The sequence below is a fragment of the Camelus ferus genome, chromosome 20 (genome assembly GCF_009834535.1).
Source record: "Camelus ferus isolate YT-003-E chromosome 20, BCGSAC_Cfer_1.0, whole genome shotgun sequence".
Lineage (NCBI taxonomy): Eukaryota > Metazoa > Chordata > Mammalia > Artiodactyla > Camelidae > Camelus > Camelus ferus.
The window spans coordinates 541,637-568,784 of NC_045715.1; the positions used below are offsets into that span (position 1 = coordinate 541,637).

Below are 27,148 nucleotides of genomic sequence, written 5' to 3' on the forward strand. Positions count from 1 at the left end.
TGCTGTGAAAATATTAAGAATACATATCCAGCAAAACCAACAATAATTCACTAGTTTTTAGGTTTCTAAATCAAAATGGGGAAGAAAGGGGTCCTTGATACTTAGGATTTTAGGATCTGATTATGCCAGAAAGAAGGTAAAATTAAGGAATTTACCGCCCAAATTCTGTTTTCTGGCAATAACTTTATTGGATTTGTTGAAGGGGAAAAAGGAGATTTCTCATTGGGTGAAGAAGAAGCAAATAAAACTCATTTCAAAGTGCATTTTTTCTAGTCTACAGGGAATGTCTGTGACACCGTCCATCTAATCAGTAGAAGCACACGTATACTGTATGATCAATATTTATGCAACTTGAAAAAATACAGCTTGAGGAAAGAACCATTCATCAGTCTCTGGTCTAGTTCCTAATAAAAGTATCACATGAACCACCCTCCCAACAAGTGCCTCCTCCCATTTATGATGGGCCATCCTGGTTTACTGTGAAGTTGACCATAAAGATGATAGACTGTTGATGTGCTGTTTCACAAAGCATGTAACATTTACAGGAGGGAGACAGTGTTTTCCTCAGGTTACACATGGAGTGTAGACTCTGCCCCAACCAGGGTTATTCATATTTTTTCTGATTATGGTTTCTAGAGAAGAGTGCCAAAATATTTTTCCATACTAATCACATGGCAATTAAATGTGATTCATCTAAGAGCAAAAAGGACACAGTCTGGGGCGTCAGGCCACCAGCTGGCAAGCTGGTATAAGAAGCAGAAAGAATGCAGGATTTGGAGGGCTTGGTTCTGCCTTGTATTAGTTATGTGACCTCCAGAGACAATCACTTCTTAGACATCAGTTCTCTCATCTTTACAGTCAGGAAAATGAGAGACACTGTTTTTTAACTCTCGAGAGTTCCTGTAAATCTGTGGATACACCTTGTATGTATGTTTCATTCTTTGTTTCAAACTGTCAGAACATCACAAAATGGAAAAGATTTCTGTTGCCCTCCAAGCATTTGGATTGCATTCCTGATAGCTTCCCATCTTTCCCCCAAACCTTGGTTACTCTGGCGTGGTCTCTGATCCATAGAGCTGCCTTTTCTTTCTCTGCTTCTTCTGCTTCATTCTCCTCACTCTCCTGCTTTGGTCTCTTGATTTCTGCTTGATTTAGTCATGTTGGGTTTTATTTAACAAAATTTCCTTGTGAAACTAGCAACATAATTCAAACACTGAAAATGGATGTAGACAGTACATTGGCCACACAGAGAATTATTTATCTTAGTTCAAAGTTTGGAATCATCACTTCCCCTTCTTGGTCCTTGGTGCCTCTTTCTTCACAAAATGAAGTCCGAGAGGGGGCATCCTGGGAACTGAATTCTTGACTGGTGTTCGGCTGTTGACTTACAACAACTACGTAATGTTTCTCCAACCCTGTGTTCTTCTGTAGGAGTTAAGTGACGTATGCTTGGTGTCTCTTTCAATCTGTTTTAGTTGAGGTAACTATCTTCCCTGTATATTTAAGGAAAAGAAAGATGAGACTGAAACAAGCTAAAAATTACAAGAGTACTTAATTCTGTGCCTGCACTATTGTATGCCTGTAGTATCAGCCTCTTTGAATCAAAGAAGTTTGCAATACCAATGAGACCTACCTTATACAGAAATGAAGATCTATTCAAAAGCCAGGGTCCTGCAGAGAATAGTTCTTGTGTTTGTCTGAACTATCCAACTCCCAATTCAAAACAATGCCTATTTGATGTCTTTCTCTATTAAAACTGTACACAGTTTTCCATAAATAATGTATTATCTACACTGTGGTATTTGAATGCCCAGAGTCCTGGCAAAAATACTCCAGGGAATCCAAAGTCAACATTAATATATCCCAATGGTGACAGTCACTTTCCCAAAGCAAATAAGATCTGAGAATTTGGAATTATTTTAGGGTTGTATGAAAACTGAAAAGTATGCAGATACAAACTACAAACAACATCAGACTTTGTAAACTCAACATAAAGCCTAACTTGACAATTGAGTAAATGTGCCAAGTGTTACATTATACTAAGTATTGGGAATTATTCTTGTAATGCACTATTGGCTTCAAGGTTTATTTTTCTTTAAGTGAGTATTTCAGATCATCGTCTTGTAAGCCAGGGCAGCACTCTTACTAGCTGATCAGCCAGCCCCTGGATACTGTTAGTCTCTAAAACATCAGTGCTGAAACATACATGTCCATAAATCACATTTGATCAAGCATAACAATTAGCACTGAGCCACATGGCTGAAGACTTAAAAGAAAAAGTATGAACCATAAAATTTGGGCAGTGAGATCAAAAGAAACTGAATACTCTTACACTTTTGAATCTTTTTTTTTTCTTAAATGTATTGCTCATTACTAGTAGTGGAACCTCCTTCAGAGCACAGATTACAATAACAGACTAACAGCATTTCTTTAATCTTTACACAATATTTTGTAACATGTCTATTTAGTGATATTCAAAAGTGTTTTAAGAGTAGTATCTTGCTCTAAACAAAACATAATGCAGAAGGCCATTCTAATTTGCAACAGCTTCAAGTTGGAGATGTTATGGTGGGGATGGGCCAGTTGAGACAAAGACGTGGACATTAACACATACCCTCCAGAGACTTGAAAAGACCCCAGCGATCCCTTCTTTTGGAAAATCACTAGGACTCTGTCCAGAGTAACTTTCAGACCACTGCATTTGAATTTTTTAATTTTAAAAACTACCTCAAGAGGAAGTGTTATTATCTTAGAGAGAGCAAACCCTGAGTGACATGGAGATTTGCCCAAATTCCCCTGCCAGCAATACTGAGTTTTCCAAACTCCAAATGTTTGCCCTTTGTTATGACACTACATTTCTCTGCAAGAGAAAGGAATAGCTACAAGCTAATAAAACAGAGATCACTATAGAAAAGAGGTTAGTGTAGATGACTGTGGAATAGTCAAACGTAATTTGGTGTAATGATTACAGAAGCACCTACGAATGGTTTGGGACCTGGGAAATACTAACAATCAAGACCCTACAACCAAATCCAGAACAGCAGTTTTCTCTGAATCATTTAAAGTTAGGACAGGTGATGTTTCTGAGTTGGAAGCTGTCAGAGTATGAATAAATATGAAATTTTTCTAACATAAGAGTCAGATCTTCAAGTGCATGTTCTGGTCAATGGCACTGGCTTTATGCTAACCATGAACTTTTCTCCTTGTCACTCATGAGTCTACCCTTTATTCACTAACTATACACCCACATAACTTCCAGTTAATGAGTATTTTAAGGCCATCAATTTGTGAGAAGAAAAAAATCAGTATCTTTAATCGTTCACACTTATATGGAAAATTCAATATAAGGGGAGGGTTTAAAAACTTTATTTCCATGTCCTTTAAAAAAAAAAAAAGCAGTGTGGTATTTTGGTTTCAGAAGGTACAAAGAAAAAACAAATCAAACTTCTTAAGAAATAGACAATGTAAGGGCTTCATTATAAGCATGAGTTAGGGACCCTAACATCTTATTTAAGGGAAGAGAAAAAGTGAATATGAAGCCTTGACACTTCAGTTTTTGTCTCATGATGCTTATAGCAACACTCACATGTGTTGTTGTGAGTGAGACTAGCCAGAATATTTAAGATTATTTCAACTTCTTAGTTGTAAAGTACTTGCTAAGCGTCAAATAATTATATTTAAGTTTCTTCATTTGGCAAAATAACATCAGTAAAAATTTCTTTAGTGGGTAAGAATTAATTCAGTTACTTAACACATATTAATAAAAACCCAGTTGCGCACCAGGCATTGTGCCAGTAGCTTCAGGACCAAGAAAAACAAAGGACAACTTGCACCCCCAAAGTCCACTCGGATGAGGACAAACATCCCAAAACAATAAAAATAAAACATGACCAGATTAAAAGAAATAATTGTGTGGCTCACTTTGTGTTTTCCTTACTGTCTTTTTCAATCAGAAGAGACAGGTCATTCCTAGACTCTTGGAAGGAAACCAAGTCTCCCCCAGTAGCCGTGTTCTCAGGGAGTGGTAGAACCTGGAAGAGGAGTGGCTGTGCAGCAGAGGTGGAAAGGTTGGACCCTATTCTCCCCAAATCTCTCCATGCCCTTAGCACGACGCAGAGGAGGCTGGGAAGAGGGGTGTCACATGATGTGAGGAACCTTCCTAATGCCTTGTGTTCTCTTTCACCCCAGGAATTTTCCAGATCTCTTGGGGCAGGAAGCTTTCAAAATGACAGTGCTTGAATTTCTCATCCTCCTAGTAGGATGGATATTTAAGTGCAGAATTAAACTGGTCTAAAGAAAAAAAACAAATGTTGTATCTTCTTTATACCTGAAGCTGAGATGCATATCTATAAAACAGAAAATTGTTCTTATTGGAAACTCTATGGAATAGAAAAACTAGTAAATAGGCCAATGAAGGAAGTCTCTCTGTGGAGGTGATGATTAACCTGAGAATCTGGTGCAGAAACAGTTGTATGGAGAACACCATTCAAGCAAACATTAAATTTATGAGGCTAAACTCATTACTTCTCCACCCATAAGGTGTCCCGTGGTCCCACATGAGTGATGTGATGGCATTACTCGCCAGTGTGGTGCAGTTTCTAAAAGATAAAAGGCATACTTTTGTGCTGGCTGTAAGGACCCTTGAGGACTTGCCCCTCCTGTCCCTCCATGTTCATGTATAGAAGCTCCTCACTCTCACTCTCCATCCCATCTACACTGAGATGATGATAAGAAAAGTTCCTGAACATACAATATTCTTTCCCTTTTCTACACCTTGGCAGGCTAAGATTCTCTTTGTCTCAGATGCCTCATTAATTCCTATTCTTTCTTAAGACTGAATAAAATATCCACTCTCCTTTAAAAGCCTTGAAATTCCTAACATAAATTGAGCTCTCTGCTACCTCATGTGACATGGACTCCCCATCTCTTATCCATTCATTCTACCACGTTGACTGTAGACATCTGTATTCTCCAATAGCCCCAAAATAGTTTGAGAGAAGGTACATCTTTGTGTTGGCAGAATTGAGCCTAGAACCTGGCACTTTTCTAAAAATGAATACATTTAAACGAATCCATTCTTAAGAAAGACAGGGACAATGTTTATCTCCCACAAATGATCTAGACTCTGTCTGATGTAAACTGCCCAAACTTTGCATCAAATAAGAGCCTGGTCCTGATCCCAGGATGGATGCACAGTTCTCCCACTGCTCTTAAAAGCAAGAGATGCCTCTCCTCTCACAGTCTAGGGTTCTGTACCTTCTGTTTGTAGCCTCTTCTTCTTCTTCCTCCACCATATGATCAAACTAAACTTTCATTGGTCTTGCCGTATGTACTAGGCTTTGTATGGAGTAGTTTACACCCAGTGGTGTGCTGGAGGCTGTTCACACAAGCTCCCTAGGGCCATTCATGCACGTCTTGTCCCAAATCCACATTCACTGGTTCTGCTTTAGTAGCATGAATTCAACCATGGAGGCGTTACTATGCCATGGAAATCAGCCAATGCTATGAAAAACAAATAAGCTGAAATGATAGAGATAGCAATAGATGGAGAGAGAGAGAGAGAGAGGAAAAGAATGAGAGAGAGAAAGCTTTAAACTAAGGCTACAGAAGTTAGAAAACTTGCTGAAGGCTGTGAAATGACAGAGCCAGAATTTAACCACAGGTGTGTCTGTTACCCTAACATCATGCAGATAGTCTCTCATCTCTCAAGTGTATGCCCTATAAATTTCCTCCTTCCCAGCCCCCTCTACTTTGAGCTGACAAACCGCCCAATCTTAAATAATGCTAATTTGATGGAGGTCTATCCAGAGCGAGGGTTGAAGCCCACATGCTTTATTAAACAGATCAGAAGAAGGTAGAAGAAACTGCCAAGAAAGACTCCTTTCGTGGTCCCTTGCCCATAGCCTCTGACCAGATGGTAAGTCATCACTTGGTAATAATTGGAAGTACCACCCAAAGCAACGGTGCAGCCATATGTCCTTACCCCAGGATACTGTCCTCCTTCCTCTGTGAAGCTGGATGGCTTCCAAAGACTGATAGGTGCCAAAAAATTGGGTGGAGGTGGGGTTCTTACCTCTAGACCCAGGATTTGCCTGGTGGTGAATCACACTGGGGACATAAAGGTGGGTAGAAGCACAAAGTGATTTGGTATATAAACTGAGTCTCCTTTTCCTGTACCTTTTGACAAAAGAGAGTGCATGTATTTGATTGACTGTGTTATACAATTCATTTATCTTGAAAATGGACCCAAAACAGTAGCACTCTGGATGTGCCCTGAAGCCCCCGTGGCATTCATCAGAGCAGTGTGGCCGGAGAACCTGAGTGCAGGAGCCCACAAAGCTTCTAGCAGATCTCCTTTTAAAGCCTGCTGCACTCTCCTGTGCGCTTCTAAATCAAGTCTTACAACAATGACTTAAGGCAGGAGGCAGGGAAATGCTTTACACTTTTAAGGATAAGAAGGAAAATACTCTGAGGTAAGTGGGCTCCTGATGCCCCCATGAGTCAGCAAAATTAGCCAAGAAAACAAATGGATTTCCTCTGCTACCTCCAGCGGAAACCTCTTTCTACCATGAAGAACGAGGATTTTATTGTAACCATTCAGAGGGACAGACTTGCAAAAGTAGGACACAGATGCCACCTTCTAACTTTCCAGTACTTCCCTCAAACATCAAATTTGAAAACTTTCAGAAGGAGTTCAAAGGAGAAAAAACATAAACTTTTTCATTTGGGGACGTTAAATGGGTATCATGAGGCTAAAATATGAACACAGTGATCTTTCTCTGGGATAAACATGATTCAGTAAGGTCCTTCCTTAAACAGAAAGACAGTAAGAAAATTTCCTGATATGTAGCTCCGGAAATTGAGATCCTGGTTCTCTACTTCTCCACGGGGATTTATAAAGTATCTCCATGTATTTTAAATAAGAAAAACACACAAATACTCTGTCGGCAAATCCTTTCTCATCTCATGTCAATATGCACCCCTCCCGTCCTCCTGTGCTGACAGGACCAATTTGCTGAAGGAGGGTTTAACATTACAAACACCCTTTCATCAGCTTAAAAAGTGAGGCGAGTCAATATTTACATCATGTTGCTGATCTTTAAAGTACATACTCTGTTTTCTGTCCCAATAAACAGCTGTCACTCTTGCCTACATCAGAGCTGAGCTGAGAAAGGGCTGACATGCTCATTGGTCCCTGCGTTCGGGGAACGATCTAATGTTTCAGGTCTCTCCTGTGGCAGCAGGTCGATTTCTTTCTCTCACTCCTTCATATTGGTTTCCAGTGACAGACCTTATAAAACTATTTAGGTCTGCTTAAAGGAAAAAAAAAAACAAAAATCCACAAGCAGGCTGGGTTGATCTTTCACCAGAAAAGCATGCTTGAAGATAAGCAGGATATTTGTTATTTGTTTTGCAACTGCAGTGTTCAGGATAAGCTTGTTAGCCTAAGACAGTGGATGAGCCTCTTTCTATGATTATCAGTGAGAAGGGATTATACCAATCTGGAACAATGAAAAGCCTTCATGCTGTGCTTTCCCAGAGTCCATGACCACGGCACCCTTGTCTGCCGTCCTTCGGTCCATACATACTATCACTAGTTCCTGGATAAGTTTAAGTGGTTTACTCAGAGCACAGCTATCTCAGTGGAACTGTACTGATCATAGAGGAATCTCAAGATTTCTTTATTTGATTTTTCTTTGTTTGTTAGTTGTTGTTGGTTCAGGAACACAGAGGAGTCTAGAACAGAATCCAGTACTCCTTATTCTGGACCATTTGCTTCTCGCACTGCAGAAAGCCAACCTCAGAGACCTCAGAGGAGCTTGTTAAGGACATTAAAAAAACAAATGCGACATAAAGAGAGATAATTTGAGAAAAATAGAGATGTCCTGAAATACTTGAAGGGATGTTTATTTTACAAATATTTATTAAAAACTCTGAGATTAAGAACAAATGAGAGTAAGAACTCTCTCCCCAAATTCACGCAGCATCTCTGGAGACAAAATAAGAAAGTGTGACATCAAAGCAGGTGTTCCTTTCCTGTGTTTCGCTGCCTCCTTCAGGCTCTGCTATAAAGACGTGACCTATGAGCACTCAATGGATGTGATCCCGCAGAGGCTGGAGGGGAATCTGGCCACAATGCAGTAGATAAAGATGTGACCCCTGCACCAAATTTTGTGTTTGTGTGTGTGTGTATGTGTGTGCACGTGTGTGTGTGAGAAGGAGGAAGAGCCAGACTGAATTCCAGCTTGATTTCTTCTATTTCAAAAATTTGATGATGCCTTGCTTCTTAAGAAATCACTTTAACTCACTGACAAAACGCAATGATAGATTTATCTGGGCTGTTTGTCTAAAAGATGTTAAAATCTCAATTTGTGGTTATTAAGACCAGGTAAGTTTCAGAATTGGCAAGTGCAAATAAAAGAGAACTAAACAGAGTATAAGCAATGGTCAGCCCTTGATGTCCTCTGAAATCCATCTCTGAGCTCAGTACCCCAAGCTGAAGTGCACCCAGGGAGCATTTCCACAGGGCTGATGACTCAGCTCTTGCTATAGATTTAATGTCAGCAGGCATTTTTGAGTTATGAATGACACTGAAAGTCACTTCTTATGCCTTATCAATAGCAGTGCCCAACAACCAAGATGAAAAGCAAAATTCTACAAATAGATTTGTAGAAGTTAAAAATCCTCAACTGCAAGTGGGAAAATGTCCAAACCTTCAATTCTAAAGGACACTTCAGTAATTATGGAGATACATAGTCAATAATTAATTAGGCTATTGATTGATTATCAACCAGGTCAATTTCAGTCCTTGACCCCACAGTTTTCTAGGTATTTTGTCTTGTAAAATAGGACAATGTTTTGTTTTGTTTTGTTTTGTTTCCCTCCATGAACCCAGGATGCTGATGAGAATTTTTTTTTTAAAGATCTTTCCACTGTTAATGGCAGCTTTGTTTTGTTTTACCTTGGCACAGTGTATTAGCCATTATGTGATGAGTTTTTATTATTATAGTTTCTAAAGTATGAGAGGAAATGAGGTAAATGATTAATGGCAGAGTAACTTAAAGCAAGATGGAATTATACAGAGCCATTGAAAAATAGATGGGAAACGCAGCTTCCCAAATGGAATTTGGTCCAGCTCCAAGGGTAACAGTCTTATCAAAGGTGCCACATGGTTTTATTCATGATCCCAGGCAGAAGGGACTCTAGGTAGTCAATCTTAGCAACTGCACAATACCTTGCAGCAACAGGAAGCTTCTCAGTCCTGGTGTGTGATCCATCATGTCTCAGAGGGAAGCCCTCTTTGCTCCAGGGCTAGCATCATTTTTATACATCAACTCCTCTTTATTTTGACTTTCTGAAGTTGGAGTTTAGTTCACTTCTATTTTGGAGAACTTCTTAGAGCTCAGCTGTATACACTTCAAAGAAGGATGGTTCTGTTCTGCTTTTTAAGGATGCAAAAGAAAGAGTTTGGTGGATTGGTGTTGGACACAGGACCAGAATATCTAAATTCTGTTATGGGATCACATTTATAGCATAAACAGTGATTGTTTCTTCATTTGAAATGCAACCCACTCTGCCCTCAGAAGATTATTCTGTTTTTAGGAAGATAAGTTGGCAAGTGTGTATGAGTGATTCCAGATGAAAGAGAGACAGCCCACTCAACTAGATAAATAGAGCTCATAACGCAATGTCCCACATCCTTAAATATCTGAGATTTAAGAGTACCAAACTCTTGCATTATTTTACTTCTAAGACTCAAGTGAATATTGTCTTCTATGACACCTAACAGCCTAACCCATCCCAGCTCACAGAGAGCTAACATACGAATACCTTATTTTTTACCTCCAGTGCTCACTGGTCCTGTTCCCACCAAACATCAAGCATGAATGCCACTTTTTTAAACTAACAGTACTAATAATTAAGCAAAAAATTGTTCAATGTTCTGCACACAAGCAATTCCTTGAGTCCTCACAAGAACAATATGCACTTGATTTTACTATTATCATCATTTTTTTACAAATGCTGAAACTGAAATGCCATGGTAGTGTCTTGTCCATGTGGCTCAGTCTAGGACTTGAATCCCACATTTTATTTGATATTATATTGCTTTTAGGAAAAGATTTTGGGGATTCTCACTAAAAACACACTGCTGAAAGCCTCAAATTTCCCTTAGCTAAGAATTCCCATAGCAACTCAAAGAATTTTGCAAGAACTGAGCTGCTGATTCTCTTACCTCAGCTCACCACCAAGATTAAATCTTTCAGAGGAAAAGCTAAAAAGAGAATAGTATTTTTCTACCCTGCTCTTCCCGCCTGCCTTCACCCCACCCTACTTCTTCCAAGCTGATCTTTAAGCAGCAAAACAAATGGGATCAAGCTGGATGTCCTCTCCTAGGAGAAATCCTTCAGGCCAGAGAGAAAGAGAATAAAGATTAACCATGTGCTATGGAGGCAAGTTCAATAGAGAGAGAAATGAAGTTAAAGCTCAACAAGGACGTAAACACCATATGCTTCCCAAGCAGCACACACAGACCAACATGGACACATGAAAGGAACCCAATGCTGGACCTGCTTCTCTAGAATGTTCTGATCATCTCTGTGAGAAGAGCTGACATTTTCTATCAGCTTTTCTCATTCGTATATGCTTTTAAATACATAACTTTGCAGCAGTGAGTATGTTCTTACCTGTACAAAAAATGATATATATTATTTTCATAGTCTGAACTCTTGACAGTTCATGAACAGTTTACTCAATATTGCCTTTTAGTCTCACTTCACAGTGTATTGTCTGAACTCCTCATGAGGGAAAAGCCCAGATCAGAATTAGATGCCCTCTAGAGAAAGGCTGACTTTGCTGTGTGCCTGCAGCAGATGACTTATTTTTTCCATGAAACCATCGATGTGGCTTGGTAGTTACATGTCACCTCGTCTTTAAAGAGCCTAAGACAGAGATCATTTTCAAAGTCAGCCATCAAGTGTTGCTGGGCTGTGCCACAGGGGAGCAAGACTTGGATGGTCCTGGAAGAAAGAAGGCTTACAAGGGACCGGGGTGAGGAGAAAAAGCCCAGCAGACAGTTGTCACTCCACATCCCTTAAGGACACGCTGTCTGGCCTGTGAATATGAATCCTTGACAAAGAAGAAATTCAACGCTGGAGGGAGGACCCAGAACTGCCGTAATTCACTGCTTCCAGTCTGCATAGAGAACTGTGTTATTGTACAGGTTGTTAAGTTGATACCTTAATTAGATGCATTGTGGCCAAGCTATAGCTGTCACAAGAGGCATAAATCTGGTCATCTTGACATGCTCTCAACTAGAGCATTTTGTTAGGGTAGTCTTGAATACAATTTTGATGTTAAAAAGAAGATCTGCAATACAAAGAATTACTTCACCAGTAAATAAATACTACAACTGTCCTCTTCCCTGCTGCCCAGGGATGCGATTTTTAGAGAGAGTGAAGGATAATCAGATGTCAGCGTCTGAAGGAAATATATACAGCAGTATTTTTAAATGAGGCTCTCTCTCGGCTCAATTAACATCTAGTCCATATTTCGAGTCAGTATAGCAGATAAAGATTCAGTTAGGACTTCTGAAAATTCATTAAAATATAGGCTTTGAGGATTTATATACATATACATATATATATATATGTATGTAAATTCTATCTAATAAGTTAAGTTTTCTTTGGAGTAAATGGTCCTCTGATTGTTTTTCTACCAAATACTTGTAATAACTGATTTGCTTGTATTAAGTCACAACTGCTTTGCTTTACAATTTTATTCTTAGCATCCACCATCAGTGTTACCTATCATAAATCTTCTCTGTCTCAATTGCAATTTTCAAGCTACTGTTCTTAAACAAGCATGCACACAGAACTATAGGCAACTAGTGTCTGATGTAAATAAAATGCATTTGATCTTCTGCTAGACGACTTTACTAAAAAACAAGTACAAGCACTTATGGTGCATATTACTATCAGTTTGCAATTCCAAAATTATTTTATAATCTTGATGGAAGCAAGGGCTTACAGGTGGAAGCCAGAGAGAATAATAAAACTTCTTTAGATCAAGAAAATTTAGGACACTCTGATTAAGACCTGAATGAAAATGTCCTAAACACAACAAGGTGCTCCTCACCCGACCTTTGAAGCTATTAACGTAGATAACTAAAAAATATTTTTGGAAGAATAAACCAGAAAATTATACTAGTGAGGCAAACTAAGCAACAGGGATGAAGGTGGAAAAGAAAACTTTTTTGGTATACCTTGTTATCCATTTAAATTTGAATTCACATGAATGCTTTATCTGGTTATAAATTAAGCATTTTAAATTGTTATTGGCAACATTTACATTATTTCTAGATTTGCAAACTATATCTTGGTAGGGATGAGATATATGACATTATCATTATTCATTGTATTTTTAAAGTTCATTTTTTGGCTTCTGTCTTAACAGAAGTATAGTAAGACTATTCTTCATTTGGAAAAGAAACAGAACCTAAGTTAGTGGAGAATGCAGATGTAAAGTTCAACATGATGGCCATGAGCTCTATGTGTGCAGGTGTTGAGCATTTGAGACACGGCTAGTCTGAACTGAGAAATGCTGAAAGTATATGTTTTATACTTTATACTATATACTGGATTCCAAAGACTTAGTACAAAATAAAGAATGCAAAGTATAATATTACTAATATATTTATTAATTAACATATTAAAATGATACTCTTTTATTATATTGGATTAAATAAAAATCTTACTAAAATTAATTTCATGTTTTTACTTTTTAACGTGATTACTAGAAAGCTAAAAATTACATATGTGGTTTCCATTCATGATTCACTTGATTTTTCTAAAGTGCTATTCTAGACAAGAATTCTAGACAACCCACAGCCTTTTTTTTTTTTAAGTAGAGTTATACTGGGACATTGCCACATGCATTTATTCACATACTCTATATGAGTGCATTTGCAATACAACAGCAGAATTCAATAATTGAGACATATGGCCTGTGAAGCCTAAAATATTTACTATCTGGCTCTTTCTAGAAAATGCTTGTGGACCATGTAGACTAGAAGCTTCTAAAGGTAACATAATTTGTAAATAATTTAATGTGCATACTTATTTTTGAAAAATGCAAAATATACTGAAAAAAATATGAAGGATTTTGGGGTAAGACTGTGTTACACAATAAAAATCTTCTTTAAAATATTTTTTTCCAGTTCTAATATTGCAATTTAAATCTGATACAGATGAGCCACCCAAAATATTGGCTGGATGAGTAAATATTCAACAACTTCCATTGCAAAGTTCTTTAAAGAATCAAGGTTAATGAAAAATATTAAAATATCATCTAAATGTCATTTCTGCTATATTCCATAGGACTATTTAAAAGAGTGCTTTGTAGAATACTTTTCTCAATCATAGTTAATATGTTTTAGTCAAACATGTTATATGATTAAAGAAGCTTGTTTTTCAAGTTTGTTTAACAAAGTTTCATGAGTTTACTGTAGGGTTTTTCAGAGCATTTAATGTGTATTATAAATATCAAGAAAGAGGTACTTGTATAGAGTATGTTCCAAAATTATTTGATAACAAAACATTTTTTTTTCCTTACAGTGACTGTCATGGGACATGAGCACATACTATACAATGGTACCTATGATGGTCACTTTCACATCTCAACTTGGCTGCACCACAGTGTTCAGGTATTTGGTCAAATGTTATTCTGGATGTTTCTCTGAGAGATTTTAAGGGTGGCATTAACCTTTAAATGAGTAGAATTTGAATAAAGCAGATTGTTCTCTCTAAGTTGGAAGGGGTCATCCAGTCAGTTGAAAGCCTAATAGAACAAAGACTCACCTTCTCTGAGCAAGAAGGAATTCTGCCAGCAAATGTCCTTCAGACGTGAACTACAACATTGGCTCTTCCCTATGTCTTCATCCTGACAGCCTACTCTGCAGATTTTGGACATGCCAGCCTCCATAATTGCATAAACTAGTTCCTTAAAATCAATCAATCTATCTCTTTCTGTCTCTTTCTTCCTGTCTCTGTCTGTCTGCTTCTCTCTATATATAAATACATACATTTGTTGACCCAACCTACAAGTAACTGCTTAGGCCACAGCAGGGAAAGAAAATGCTCTCTTACACTAAATATATAAATATCAACAGCAACAAAGAACCTGAGATTTTCCCCTATTTTCAAGGTGACAAATTAGTCACAGTTTCATGGATGCTGACAGAAGACATGAGACTCCAGGATAAGAGACAAAAAAACTTTGTTACTCAAAGCAATGGCAGTATCCAGAGTATCCACATTTTCTCCCACTGTTCCCTGAGCCCTACTTCTCTAGGATAAATTGCATACCCAGACACAAAACAAGCCAACAAACTTAAGAGGATAGAAATTGTTTCAAGAAACTTTGCAGACCACAATGACATGAAGCTTGAAATGAATCACAGAAAGAGAAAGAAAGAAAGTCAACCTGGAGCAACAGAGAGTACTCCCAGGGCCAGGCTGCAGGGGAGATGGGAGCAAATGACTGGCTCCCAAGGGGCAGCCCCCCTCCTCCCACCGCTGCTACTGCCGCTGCCATCCTCCTAGCCCCCTGACCGCACTGAGCCTGTGGTCTTACCAATGTGCACATAGAGGGAACACACCCCAATGTAATCAAAGCTATTTATGATAAACCTACAACCAGCATCATACTCTACAAGAAAAGCTGAAAGCCTGTCTGCTAAAATCTGGAACAAGACAACTGATGCCCACTCTCAACACTTCTATTCAATATAGTATTGGCAGTCCTAGTACAGCAACTGGACAAGAAAAAGAAAGAAAAAGGATCCAAATTGGGAAAGAAGAGGTAAAACTGTCATTATATCTGGAGGACATGATACTACATACAGAAAACCCTAAAGGCACCACATAAAAAACAGCTAGAGCTGACAAAAGATTCAGCAAGGTAGCGGGATACAACAGCAACATACAGAAATCAGTGGCATTTCTTTACATGAAAGTACTAATCGCTTTTAAATCCGCATCCCCCAAAATAAAATACTCAGGAGTAAATCTGACCCAGGAAGTGAAAGGCTTCTATGCGGAGACCTACAAAACCCTGACTAAGGAAATTAAGGAGGACTTAGAGAAATGGAAGGACATCCCATGTTCTTGCATTGGAAGAATTAAGCATGTTCAAACGGCCATGCTGCCCAAGGCAGTCTACAGATTTAATGCAACCCCTATCTAATTACCCAGGATATTTTTCACAAAAATACATCAAATCATCCTAAAACTCATATGGAATCACCAAAGACCCAGAATTACCACAGCATTCCTGAAGACAAAGAACAATGCTGGAGGAATAACCCTCCAAGACTTCAAACAATACTACAGAGCTACAATTAAAACAGCATGGTATTGGTACAAAAACAGACCTACAGGATCAATGGAACAGGATAGAAAGTCCAGCAATAAACCGACGCACATACGGTCAATTGATCAGTGACAAAGGAGGCAAGAGTATACAATGGAGAAAAGATAGTCTCTTCAATAAATGCTGCTGGGAAAGCTGGACAGCTACCTGTAAAAGACTGAAACGAGAACATTCTCCAACATCATGTACAAAAATAAACTCAAAATGGATTAAAGACCTCAATGTGAGACCAGATACTATAAAACTCCTAGTGGAAAACACAGGCCCAACACTCACAGACATCCATTACAGCAATGCATTTTTTGAACCTGGAATATTGGAGATAAAAGCAAAAATAAACAGATGGGATCTAATTAAACTTCAAAGTTTTTGCAAAACTAAGGATGCCATCGACAAAACAAAAAGACAACCTACAGAATGGGAGAAAAATCTTTGCAAATGATGTGACTGACAGGAGACGAATTTCCAAAATATACAAACAGCTCATATACCTTCATAGCAAAAAAACAAGCAACCCAATCCAAAAATAGGCAGAAGACCTAAACAAGCAATTCTCCAATAAAGATATACAAATGGCCAACAGACATGTGAAAAAATGCTTAGCATCGCTAATCATCAGAGAAATGCAGATCAAAACTGCAATGCGTTATCACCTTACACCAGCCAGAATGGCCATCATTGAAAAGTGTACAGATGACAGATGCTGGAGGGGGTATGGAGAAAAGGGAACCCTCCCACACTGTTGGTGGGAGTGCAGACTGGTGCAGCCACTATGGAGGACAGTATGGAGGTTCCTTGAAAAACTGAAAATAGACCTACCATGTGATCCAAAAATCCCACTCCTGGGTATATATCCAGAGAAAAATAAAATTCAAAAAGACACATGCACCCCAATGCTCACAGCAGCACTATTTACGACAGCCAAGTCATGGAAACACCCCAAACGTCCATTGACAGATGACTGGAGAAAGAAGATGTGGTACATACATACATGCATGTGGAACACTACTCAGCCACACAAAAACAAGAAAATAATGCCATTTGCAGCCATATGGATGGACCTGAAGATTGTCGTTCCAAGTGAAGTGGGCCAGAAAGAGAAAGAAAAATGCCATATGACATCATTTATATGAGGAATCTAAAAAGTAATAATAATAAGGCTGCAAATGGACTAGTAATCATTTTGATTTCTTGAGTATGTGTAAGCACATCTGACTGTCCTTTAGGATCGGATTCTTATTTCGTAGTTGGCTTTATTCCTTTGGTAACTATGTAAGTTTCAAAATGTAGTCTCTTCTTAGAATCGGTAAGTAATACACATACGTAAACTAAAAGACAAAAAACGTGCAGTATACTGTGTATATGTCTCTACATGGAATAGAATGGGTATGTGCAGTCAGACTGTAGTAATTCGACCTAATAAAACTGGAAAAGGAGGGGAAAAAAAGACAGACATATGGGTCAATGGAACAGAATACAGAGCCCAGAAAAAAACCCAAAACTTTTGGTCAATTAAGCTTTGAAAAAGGAGGCAAGGACATACAGTGGAGTAAAGACAGCCTCTTCAGCAAATGATGTAGGGAAAACTGGACAGCTGCAGGTAAATCAAGGAAGTTAGAATACCCCCTCACACCCTACACAGAAATAAGTGCAAAATGGCTTCAAGACTTAAACATAAGACAAGACACTGTATACCTCTTAGAAGAACACATAGGCAAAACATTATCCGACACACACATCAGCCAAGTTCTCCTAGGGCAGTCCACACAAGCAATAGAAACAAAAGCACAAAGAAACAAACAAATGGGACCAAACTGAATTTATCAGCTTTTGCACAGCAAAGGAAACCATAAGCAACACAAAACGACAATCTACGAGATGGGAGAAAATATTTGCAAAAGGTGAGACTGACAAGAGGTTAATTTCCAGAATACAGAAACAGTTCACACAACTGAATAACCAAAAATCAACCCAATCCAAAAATGGGCAGAGGAGGAGCTAAAGAAACAATTCTCCAATGAACACATACAAGTGGCCAGTAATAGGCACATGAAAAGAGGCTCAATGATGCTGTTCTTTTATCAAAGGAAACTAGTCAAAACTACAATGAGGTGTCACCTCACACCAGTCAGAATGGCCATTATCCAAAAGTTCACAAAGGAGAAATGCTGGATAGGCAGTGGAGAAAAGGGAAGCCTCCTGCACTGTTAGTGGGAATGTAGTTTTGTGCAGCCACTGTGGAAAACAGGACAGGAGGGAGATTCCCCAAAGGACTGAAAAACACACTTGTCAAAAGCTTTTGATCTCAGGGGCAGGCCAACAAGCTCCCAAAGGCCCAGGCCTCGCCCGTTATTCCGCCCCAGGCCGCCTGTGCCCAGGACGGTCCGGGGCGGCCTCCACTCCCAGGGCAGGTCCACCTGCGCGGGAAGGCCACGGCCTGAGGGCCAGCCCGGCGCACTCCCATCTCCCGGAGCTGCTCCGACTTTCCCAAACCCGCATGTGAGCTGCAGCAGAGAAAGACGCAGCATTCAGTGATTACTAAAGTGGCGGGGAGGGGGCGCCGCAACCGGGGCGGCGGGCCCGGGACCCGCCTCAGGGTCCTGACGGGCCGCGCGGCCTGGGCCTCACCTCCGCACCCCTCCCTCCCTGTGCGCCTCCCCAGCTGCACAGCCCCGGCCTCACCCGCCGGCTCCTTGACCCGCGCGCGCCCACCAGCGCCCCCTTACCTGCTCAGCGATGGCAGCAGAAGCGACAGCAAGCGGTTTCCGAGGCCCCAGGCCGCGTTCCTCCTCCGGGAGCCGGTCCAGGAGCACCCGGCTCCCGCCCAGCGTCCGCGGGCTCCGGGCGCGCTCCCGCGTCCTAAGACGAAGGAGGCAAGAATATACAATGGAGAAGAGACAGTCTCTTCAGCAAATGGTGCTGGGAAAACTGGACAGCTGCCTGTAAATCAATGAAGTTAGAATACTCCCTCACACCCTACACAGAAATAAACTGAAAATGGCTTAAAGACAAACATGCAGACAAGACACTATACACCGCTTAGAAGAAAACAGGCAAAACATTACCCAACATACATCTCAGCAATGTTCTCCTAGGGCAGTGTACCGCAGCAATAGAAATAAAAGCACAAATAAACAAATGGGACCTAACTGAACTTACAAGCTTTTGCACTGTAAAGGAAACCATAAGCAAAACAAAACGCAACCTGCGGAACGGGAAAAAATATCTGTAAATGTTTGACTGACAAAGGCTTAATTTCCCAAATATATAAACAGCTCTTAAAATTTAATAACAAAAGACAAACAACCCAATCCAAAAATGTCAGAAGACCTAAACAAGAATTTCTCCAATGAAGACTACAAATGGCCAATAGGCACTTGAAAAAAATGCTCAGTATCACTAATTATCAAAAGAAATGGAAATCAAAACTACAAAACACCAGTCAGAATGGCCATCACTCAAAAGTTCATGAATGATAAAAGCTGGAGAGGATGTGGAGAAAAGGGAACCCTCTTACCCCGCTGGTGGGAATGTAGTTTGGTGTAGCCATTATGGAAAACAGTATGGAAATTCCTGAAAAAACTGAAAATAGACTTACCCTATGATCCAGCAATCCCAGTTTTGGACATATATCCAGAAGAAACTCTAATTCAAAGAGATACATGCACCCCAATGTTCATAGCAGCACTATTTACAATAGCCAGGACATGGAAGCAACCAGCCATTGACATATCAATGGGTAAAGAAAACGTGGTATATATACACAATGGAATATTACTCAGGCATGAAAAGGAATGAAATAATGCCATTTATAGCAACATAGATGGACCTAGAGATTATCATACTAAGTGAATTAAATCAAAGACAAATATCATATGACATCACTTATATGTGGAATCTAAAAGAATAACACAAATGAACTCATTTACAATACAGAAAGAGACTCACAGATGTAGAAAACGAACACGGTTATCAGGGGAAGGCAGAGGGAGGGAAAAACTGGCAGTTACACATAGGTGGTGTTACTAGACATAAGACAGTAATCTTAGGCACAGTGTTCTATCAGAGAAATATTCTTATACTCAGAGGGTCATGGATGTGGTAAATATTCAATAGACTTGTAAAACGCTGTTTTCTTAGGCTTCTTTAAGCTTGTCTATAACCACTGTTCTAAGACAAAATAGAGAATCCCTTTCACTATGAGTGTAAAGTCTTGCTTCCATGTCAGAGATACATAAATACACATGGCTGTTGCTACCTGTTATGTGAGAGGAACTTTAAACTTTAGTCAGAGTGTTCTTGCACTCTGGAAAGGAAGCTATACTCAGTAAATGAGGCATGCAGTCAACTGATGAAAAGACCTGTAGAAGTAGTGTTTGCTGTGGAACTTAGACATTTGGCTGCACCTTGTATTCTAACAGTCCGTAGATGAGAAAGCCTGCCCAGATGCATGTAAACACTTGTTCCCATGTAGATAGATAGATAGATAGATAGATAGATAGATAGATAGATAGATAGATAGACAGACAGACAGATAGACAGATACAGACAGATAATCACACTTCTTAAAAGATCTATAAAAGTAATTTTAGACACAGTGTTTTTTTTTCAGTGACAGAAAGTTACACACAGTAAGTGAGGCTAGGATTAAGTAGTGTAACAGACCTGTAGAGGTAGGTTTTCTCAGCCTACTTGGAAGCTGAGTCATATCAAAACTTTTTAACAGTGAATGGATGTAAAGGTCTTTCATAGTATATATAAAAATTCCTGTTGAAATGTTGATTATATATAGATGTTGTCTTGAGCCCCATGATAGAAATGTCAGACAGTGTTTTTTCACAGCTATATTGTACAGAAAGCGTCATGCACCTGTGAATTAAGAAATCTCTGGACACTCCTTTCCAAGACTTCTGTAAGCTTTGCTATACATAGTGTTCTAAGAAGCAGAGAATGAGAGCATCCTTCTCTCTGCATGAAAAGTCTGGTTTCCACATTAGGTATTATTAAGAGAGATACAGACATATAGCTTTTGTAACTAAACATATGAAAGAACATTTAGGCACAAGGTTCTTTCAGGGAGAAGCTGTACCCAGTAAGTGATGCATGTAGTTTTAACAGTGACTGGAGAGGAAAGTCTTCCTGTGTGAACGTAAAACAACAAGATAGACAGAAAACTTAGATACAACGTTCTTTTGGAGAAACACTGTTACACACAGTGAGTCATCCCCACGGTGAATCATTTAACATATTTATAGAATCTGATTTTACAGACGTCTCCAAGCTTTGCTATATACAGTGTTCTTACAGACAATAGATGTGAGCCCCATCACTCTGCATGTGAAGTCTGTCTTTCATGCTACATATACATGCATACCTGCTGTAACTAACTATATGAAAGAAATTTTAGGCGCAGTGTTCTTTTAGTGAATGAATCAAATAACCAGCGAGTGATACACACAGTCAAGTGAGTGAAGGACCGGTGGCCGTAGGTCTTCTCTTGCTACATAGAGGCTTTGCTACACCTAGGTTGTTAAGCAGCCTTGGATGACAAAGCCCTTCATCTGCATGTAAAAAATTGTACCTGGATTAGATACATAGCCTTAGTGGGACTTTATGAAAGGAAGTTTAGACCAGTGTACTTTCAGCAGAACAAGATTACAGTGAGTGATGCTGGTAGTGACGTGTTTAACAGACTTGTCAAACTACTGCTTCCTGGGTTTCTTGGAAGCTGAGTCAGAGCCAGGTTTTAACCATGAAGATATGTAAGAGCCTCTCAGGAAAGTCTTGCTTGAATGTACCTTATACACACATGCTGTCACTAGCTACGCAGTAAAAATACAGGCACAGTGTCCTTTCAGAGAGATGCTGTTGTATCCAGAGTGTCTCGCATGCAGAGAGTATTTAAACAGATTTATAGAAGCTGTTTTCCTGGGTTTCTTCACACTGCTATTCTGTGTTCTAACAAAAAATAGGTGAGAGCACCTTCCAACCTGCATCTAAAATCTTACTCCCGTATTAGATATAAATAGCTGTCTTTAATGTCTACATGAAACAGATCTTAGGCAGAGTTTTCTTTCAGTGGAAGGAAGTCTGCCCAGTGAGTGAGGCACGTAGTCAGGTGAATAAAGGGCCTGTAGCAGTATTTCTTTCCTTGCTACAAATGAGCTTCCCTCTGCCCAGGGCTCTAACAACCCTGACATGAGAAAGCCTTTCCATCTGCATGTAAAGCCTTGCTATCATATTCAGTATAAGTATAGAGTTGCTAATAGTCCAGGAAAGTAGGTTTAGACAGTCTTCTTTCGGTGAAAAAAAGGACAAAAATGCGCAGGCTGACAGCGAGTGGTTTAACAGGCCTGTGGGATCACTGATGCCCACACTAACTGGGTGCTGGCTCGTGCCTAGAACTCAGCCACTGGGTGGACAGCAGGGACGTTCTGAGTCCGTGTAAACTCCCATTCCCATGTTCCTTATCCTTAGAGGTCCTTACCTGCTGGCTTGCAGAAGTCCTAGGCACAGTGTCCTTCCAGAGAACTACTGTTAAATCCAGAGTCATGAGGTAGCGAATCTTTTAACAGATTTAAATGCTGTTTTCTCAGGTTTCTTTAAGCGTCCCCATAGCCAGTGTCCTAAAAGGAAGTAGAGGAGGGAACCTTTCAGCCTGTATGCTGATGCGTGTAGTTTTTCATATTTATACACTGATGTGTGCAAACTAACAAGCTTGTGTATATCTAATATGGGAACGAGCTTTTACACATACATGAGGAAGTTTTTCACTTGGGGGCTGGCTGAGCACAGTGAAGACATTTCTCTGTAGCAGGAAGAGCTCTGCTGCTCGAGGTCCTCTGTTCAGTTGAGCGTGCACATCACTCACTGGGTATAAGCTCCATTCACTGGAAGAGCACAGAGCCTACCATTTCCTTCATAGCGCTGCTAACAACAGCTGTCCATCTCTAACACGGAATCAGGACCTTACATGCAGAGCAAAAGCATTCATCTCTTGCCTGTAAGAAAATGGTTTATACCACAGTGGAAGAAGTATCAGCAATAAGCTTCTATGAATCTGTTAAATGATTTACTACATGAATGACTCTCTGTGTATAAAAATGTTTCTCAGAAAGAAAAGTGGGCCAATGATTTCTATTCTGTGCCTAGTAACAGCATCTCTCTATATGTAATACAAGGATAAAACATTTACGCACTTGGAAAGCTTTCACATACCTTCTCTCTTAAAACCAAGATGTGAATCATCTTTCAGGTAGCCCGGGAAACACTCGTTCTGTGGGTCTGATGCAGCGTTCACTGCCAGCTTCACTCACTGTGGGTACTTCCTGCCCCTGAAAACTCACAAAGTCAACACCCTCTTGCAAAGAGCAGTAACAAGAGCTGTACTGTAACTAATAATGCAACAAGCTGTTACATGCCGGTGAAAGGGATTTCTTGTCCATGAGCTGTTAGAACACTGGGTGCAGGGAAGCGTCTAAGTAGCAAGAAAAGCACTACTTGCAGGTTCTTTATTCAATTGACTATGCGCATCACCCTCTGGGAATAACTTGTGCTCACTGGAAGAAATCTCTCCTAAAATGTCTTTCACACAGCTAGTAAAAACAACTATATACATGTACTATGGAAGCAAGATTCCCATACAGGCTGAAAGGTTGCCTCCTCTACTTCCTCTTAGGACACTGGCTGTAGGGAAGTAAAGAAACCTGAGAAAACAGCATTTAAATCTGTTAAAAGATTTGCTACCTCATGACTCTGGATTTAACAGCAGTTCTCTGGAAGGACACTGTGCCTAAGATTTCTGCAAGCCAGCAGGTAAGAGCCTCCATTTAGACACTGAGTCATACTGAGAGCCCTAATGGTGCATGGATGGTGAAGCCTTTCTGACTGCATGTCATACGGTTTCCACATTCTTTATGTATGCAAGTTCTTACTAGCTACGTGGAGGGCATCTTAAACTCAGGGTTCTTTCACAGAAATGTTGTTATGCCCAGAGAGTCGTACATAATAGTGAATCTTTTAACGGGTTTCTAGAAACTGTTTTCTCAAGTTTCTTCAAGCTTCACTATACCCAGGAAACATGTGAGACCCTTTCACTCTGTGTAAATTTTGCTTCCACATTAGAGTTTCTGAGCTCTTGCTCCTAGCTATATGAAAGGAACTTCAGACGCGCGTTCTTTCAGTGAACTGACATTATGCCCGAGGAGAGGTGCATGATGCCAACTGCATAAGGACCTGGATCAGCATTGCCTCTCCTGCTCCTCAAAAGCTTCCCTGTACCCCATGTCTGAGAGCCCACAGGTGAGAAAGTCTTCCCCTAGTGGAAATTCTTGCTCCCATATTAGGTACATACGGACTTGGTTAAAACTAAACTAAAGACATTTTAGACATAGTGCTCTTTCAGGAGAAAAAAGTCACCTACGGTGTGAGGCTCGTGGTGAACTGTTGAACAGACCTGCCAAAGTGCTGTTCCTCAGGCCACTTGGATGCTGAGTCACGCCGAGATGTTTAACACTGAATGGATGAGAAAGACTTTCCAAGTCCTCTCCCCATGTCCCCAAAATACAGATGTTCTTACTGACTACGCGGTAGGAATCTGAAGCTCAGAGTTCTTTCACAGAAAAGTTGATAGATTCAGAGTCATGCATGTAGTAAAAATTTTAACTATTTTCTTAGGTTTCTTCAAGCTTTGTTATACCCAGTGTTCTGACAGGAAATACAAAGGACATTTTTTCACTTTGCATGCAAAGTCCTCCGTGTTAGAAGCTGTTGTCACTACCTATAGGAGAGAAATTGTAGACATAATGTTCTTACAATGAAAAAAGTCATGCTCAGTGAGGGATGTATGCAGTCCAATGAATACGGGACCTGTAATCTTTCTCTAATCAGAAGCCTAGTTACAGCCTGTGTTCTAAAGGCCATGGGTGAGAAAGCCTTTTTTCCGCATGTAAAAATTTGTTCCTATATCACACACATATAGACTTATTAGTACACTATGGAAGAATGTTTAGACAATTCTGTCAGTCACAAAAAGTTAGACTGTGAATGAAGCTAGCAGTGCGTAGATTAACAGCCCTGGATGGTTCATTTTCTCTGGCTGCTTGGGTGCTTAGCCATACCTGATGTTTTTTCAGTGAATGGATGGGAAAGCCTTTTCCAGGGCATGTAAAATCCTGTTCTAGATTTTCAATATTTCGATGTTCTTGCTGGCTACATAATAGAAATCTTAAGCTCAGTTTTTTTCACAGAAATATTGTTATTTCCAGAGTTTAAAGCATGTAGTAAATAATTTAACAGGTGGAAAGAAGCTGTTTTCTCAGAATTCTGAAAGGCTCACCATGCCCAGTGCCCTTACGGGGAACAGATGAGACCAACTTCCGCACTGCATCGAAGCCTTGCTTTCATGGTGGGCAGAGCGCTGTTGTCACTAGCTGGGATGCAGGACATCTTAGACACAGTGTCTTTCAGGGGAAGAGCTGTACCCAGTGAGTGATGCACACGGCTAACTGAACGGAAGACCTGGGGCAGCAGGGCTCTTGCTCATGAGGAGTTTTGTTATAACGAGTGATTTCACACCCAATAAATGACAAAGCCAATCCCTCCTCATTTAAAAGAATATCCCCACATTAGATATATGGAGACTTTTGAATAGCACTAGGAAAGAATGTTTAGACACTGTTCTTTCCTTGAAAAAAGTTACATGCAGTGAGTGAAGCTAGTGGTGACTAGTGCAAGAGACATCTAGAACTGCTGATTCCCAGGCTACTTGGATGCTGGGTCACAGCCAGTGTTTTAAGAGTGAATGTTTAGCAAAGGCTTTCCTAGTGCTGTAATAGAGAACAAATCTGACTCTATATTGGATCTGTTCCTTTAATTTTAACCACTGTGCCCGCCCTGCTTTCCAGGCTTAGTCTTGCCAGCTCTGCACCTTTTGTGAAACAATGTTGCCTTTAGCCTGACATCTACAGGAGAGCCTATTCTAGGGGCTCTGACCTTTAAGGATGGTAGCTCTTCTGCATTTACATAGAGATAGCAAGTTGCAAACCAGAGAATAACCTTTGTTTTGTTGGAGGTTTACAAGGACAGCATGACCTGACCCACATGGATGGCTGAAAGAACAAAGAATGCCTGCAGCAAGAAGTTTGCAACAACCAACCACACCCCTTCCCCTGTTTTGTTCTGTTTTGTTTTTTGTATAAAATGAGCCTGCATTCTGACTGGAGCAGGATGGCTATCCAAGACAGTAGTCTGCCATCCTCTGGGTCTGCCGGTCTTTGCAAATAAAGTTGCTATTCCTTGCCCCAACACCTTGGCTGTCGTGTGGCAAGCAGAAGAAGTTCCGATTGGGTAACGGTCCCCTGTTTGTTGCAGCATCAACACAGCTGATGACAGTGGAGTCCCTTCTACCCTGATAGGGGCAGCAGTTAACTCTGATGGGAATAGACACATTTTACAGATATAAGTTTGCCCACAGGACCTCAGCCAGCATCTCTAAACAATGTTGAAACCACCAATACAGGGTCGCACATGGTATCACCTCAGACCAAGGGACCCACTTTATGTCAAAAAGAGCAGGAGTGGGCAACATGGCCAGGGGACCCACCGGGTCCGATCACATGATCTGGCACCAAGCAGCTGTCAGGCCCACACCTCCATGAATGATCCAGTGTTGGCCCAGGACAAGCTGCCCTCCCCCAGGAAGCTGTGTGTATTCACGTCAGTCACATGTACGTAGCGCTCCATCACCGACAGAACTCAGGGCAGAGGAGCAGAAAGGTGAAAGGAGGCCCTACCCTGACCGAGCAACCCACGTGAGGCCCTGGTGCTTCCTGTCCCTGCAGCCTTGGCTTCCCACCCTGGTTCACAAAGGTGAGAACACTTTTAGAAGGGCACATGGTGCTCCAGCTGCTGCCTGAGCCCTCTGGGAACTGCAGGTCAGCACCTGGACAGGGATGACTCACCACGAGGGCCGGGAGGAGGGAGACTCGGTGTCGACAGGGAGGGCAGGGAAGGGTGCGGTCTCGGGTTCTGCTTGGCCTTCTCTTGCTGCTCTCTGGCCCTGTGTTGGTTGCGTGGAAATGTACAGCAGGCAAGACCCAAGAAGGGGATGCTGACCTCTCTGGGATGAAGGTCAGGGTAATACATCCAGGCAAGACACTGAGACCAGCGGAGGTGCCAAATGAGGGTTAGGGGACCCTACAAAGGATAGAACAGGAGGGGACGATGAGTCCATATATGGATAAGCCCTTCTAAGTTTATCCTAAGACATGAGGACCCCCCAGGGTGCTGGAGTTGTTGCTCCCAGTGCACACCTGGGAAGCAGATCTGAACGGTGACTCCCAGACCACCCTCCAGGATCCCGGAGCACATCCCTCAGCTACAGGCAGCACAGGTACCAGGCAGCAGCTCTCAGAGGCCAGTCAGAAGGATCACCTCCTCTGAGGATGGCGGCTCCGCCCAGGGTCCTGCTCCCTTCTGGAGCAGCCCCACCCCCAGTGACGGATGGATGTAGGGGGTTGAGGCTCGGCCTTCCTGCCCCAACTTAGGACAATTCCAGAAGGCCCTTCCAGCCTGAGAGCTTCATCCCTTCTCACACTGCTGCCGATCAGATGTTGATCCTGGGACCCACTGCAATACACGGGAGGCAAGATGGCCCGAGGTTCCCAATAGCCGCTCCCAGCTCAGTTCCACCAGAGATGACTAGTTTCTACGGCCCTGT

At 40.9% G+C, this 27,148-nt stretch overlaps 1 long non-coding RNA gene across 2 annotated transcripts; it reads right to left on the reverse strand.

Moving 5' to 3' along the window:
* On the reverse strand, positions 1-27,148 carry LOC106730209. 2 transcript variants are annotated; one of them, XR_004313298.1, is made up of 8 exons: positions 26,863-27,148; positions 26,391-26,586; positions 22,648-22,763; positions 22,187-22,430; positions 21,917-22,055; positions 18,156-18,288; positions 17,535-17,664; positions 6,926-6,939 (listed from the first exon to the last, which is right to left on the reverse strand). It is a non-coding gene; the product is annotated as an uncharacterized LOC106730209 (long non-coding RNA). The 2 variants fall into 2 exon arrangements; XR_004313297.1 differs by lacking the exons at positions 6,926-6,939; positions 17,535-17,664; positions 26,863-27,148 and adding exons at positions 1-1,493; positions 9,236-9,439 and having other exon boundaries at positions 26,391-26,740.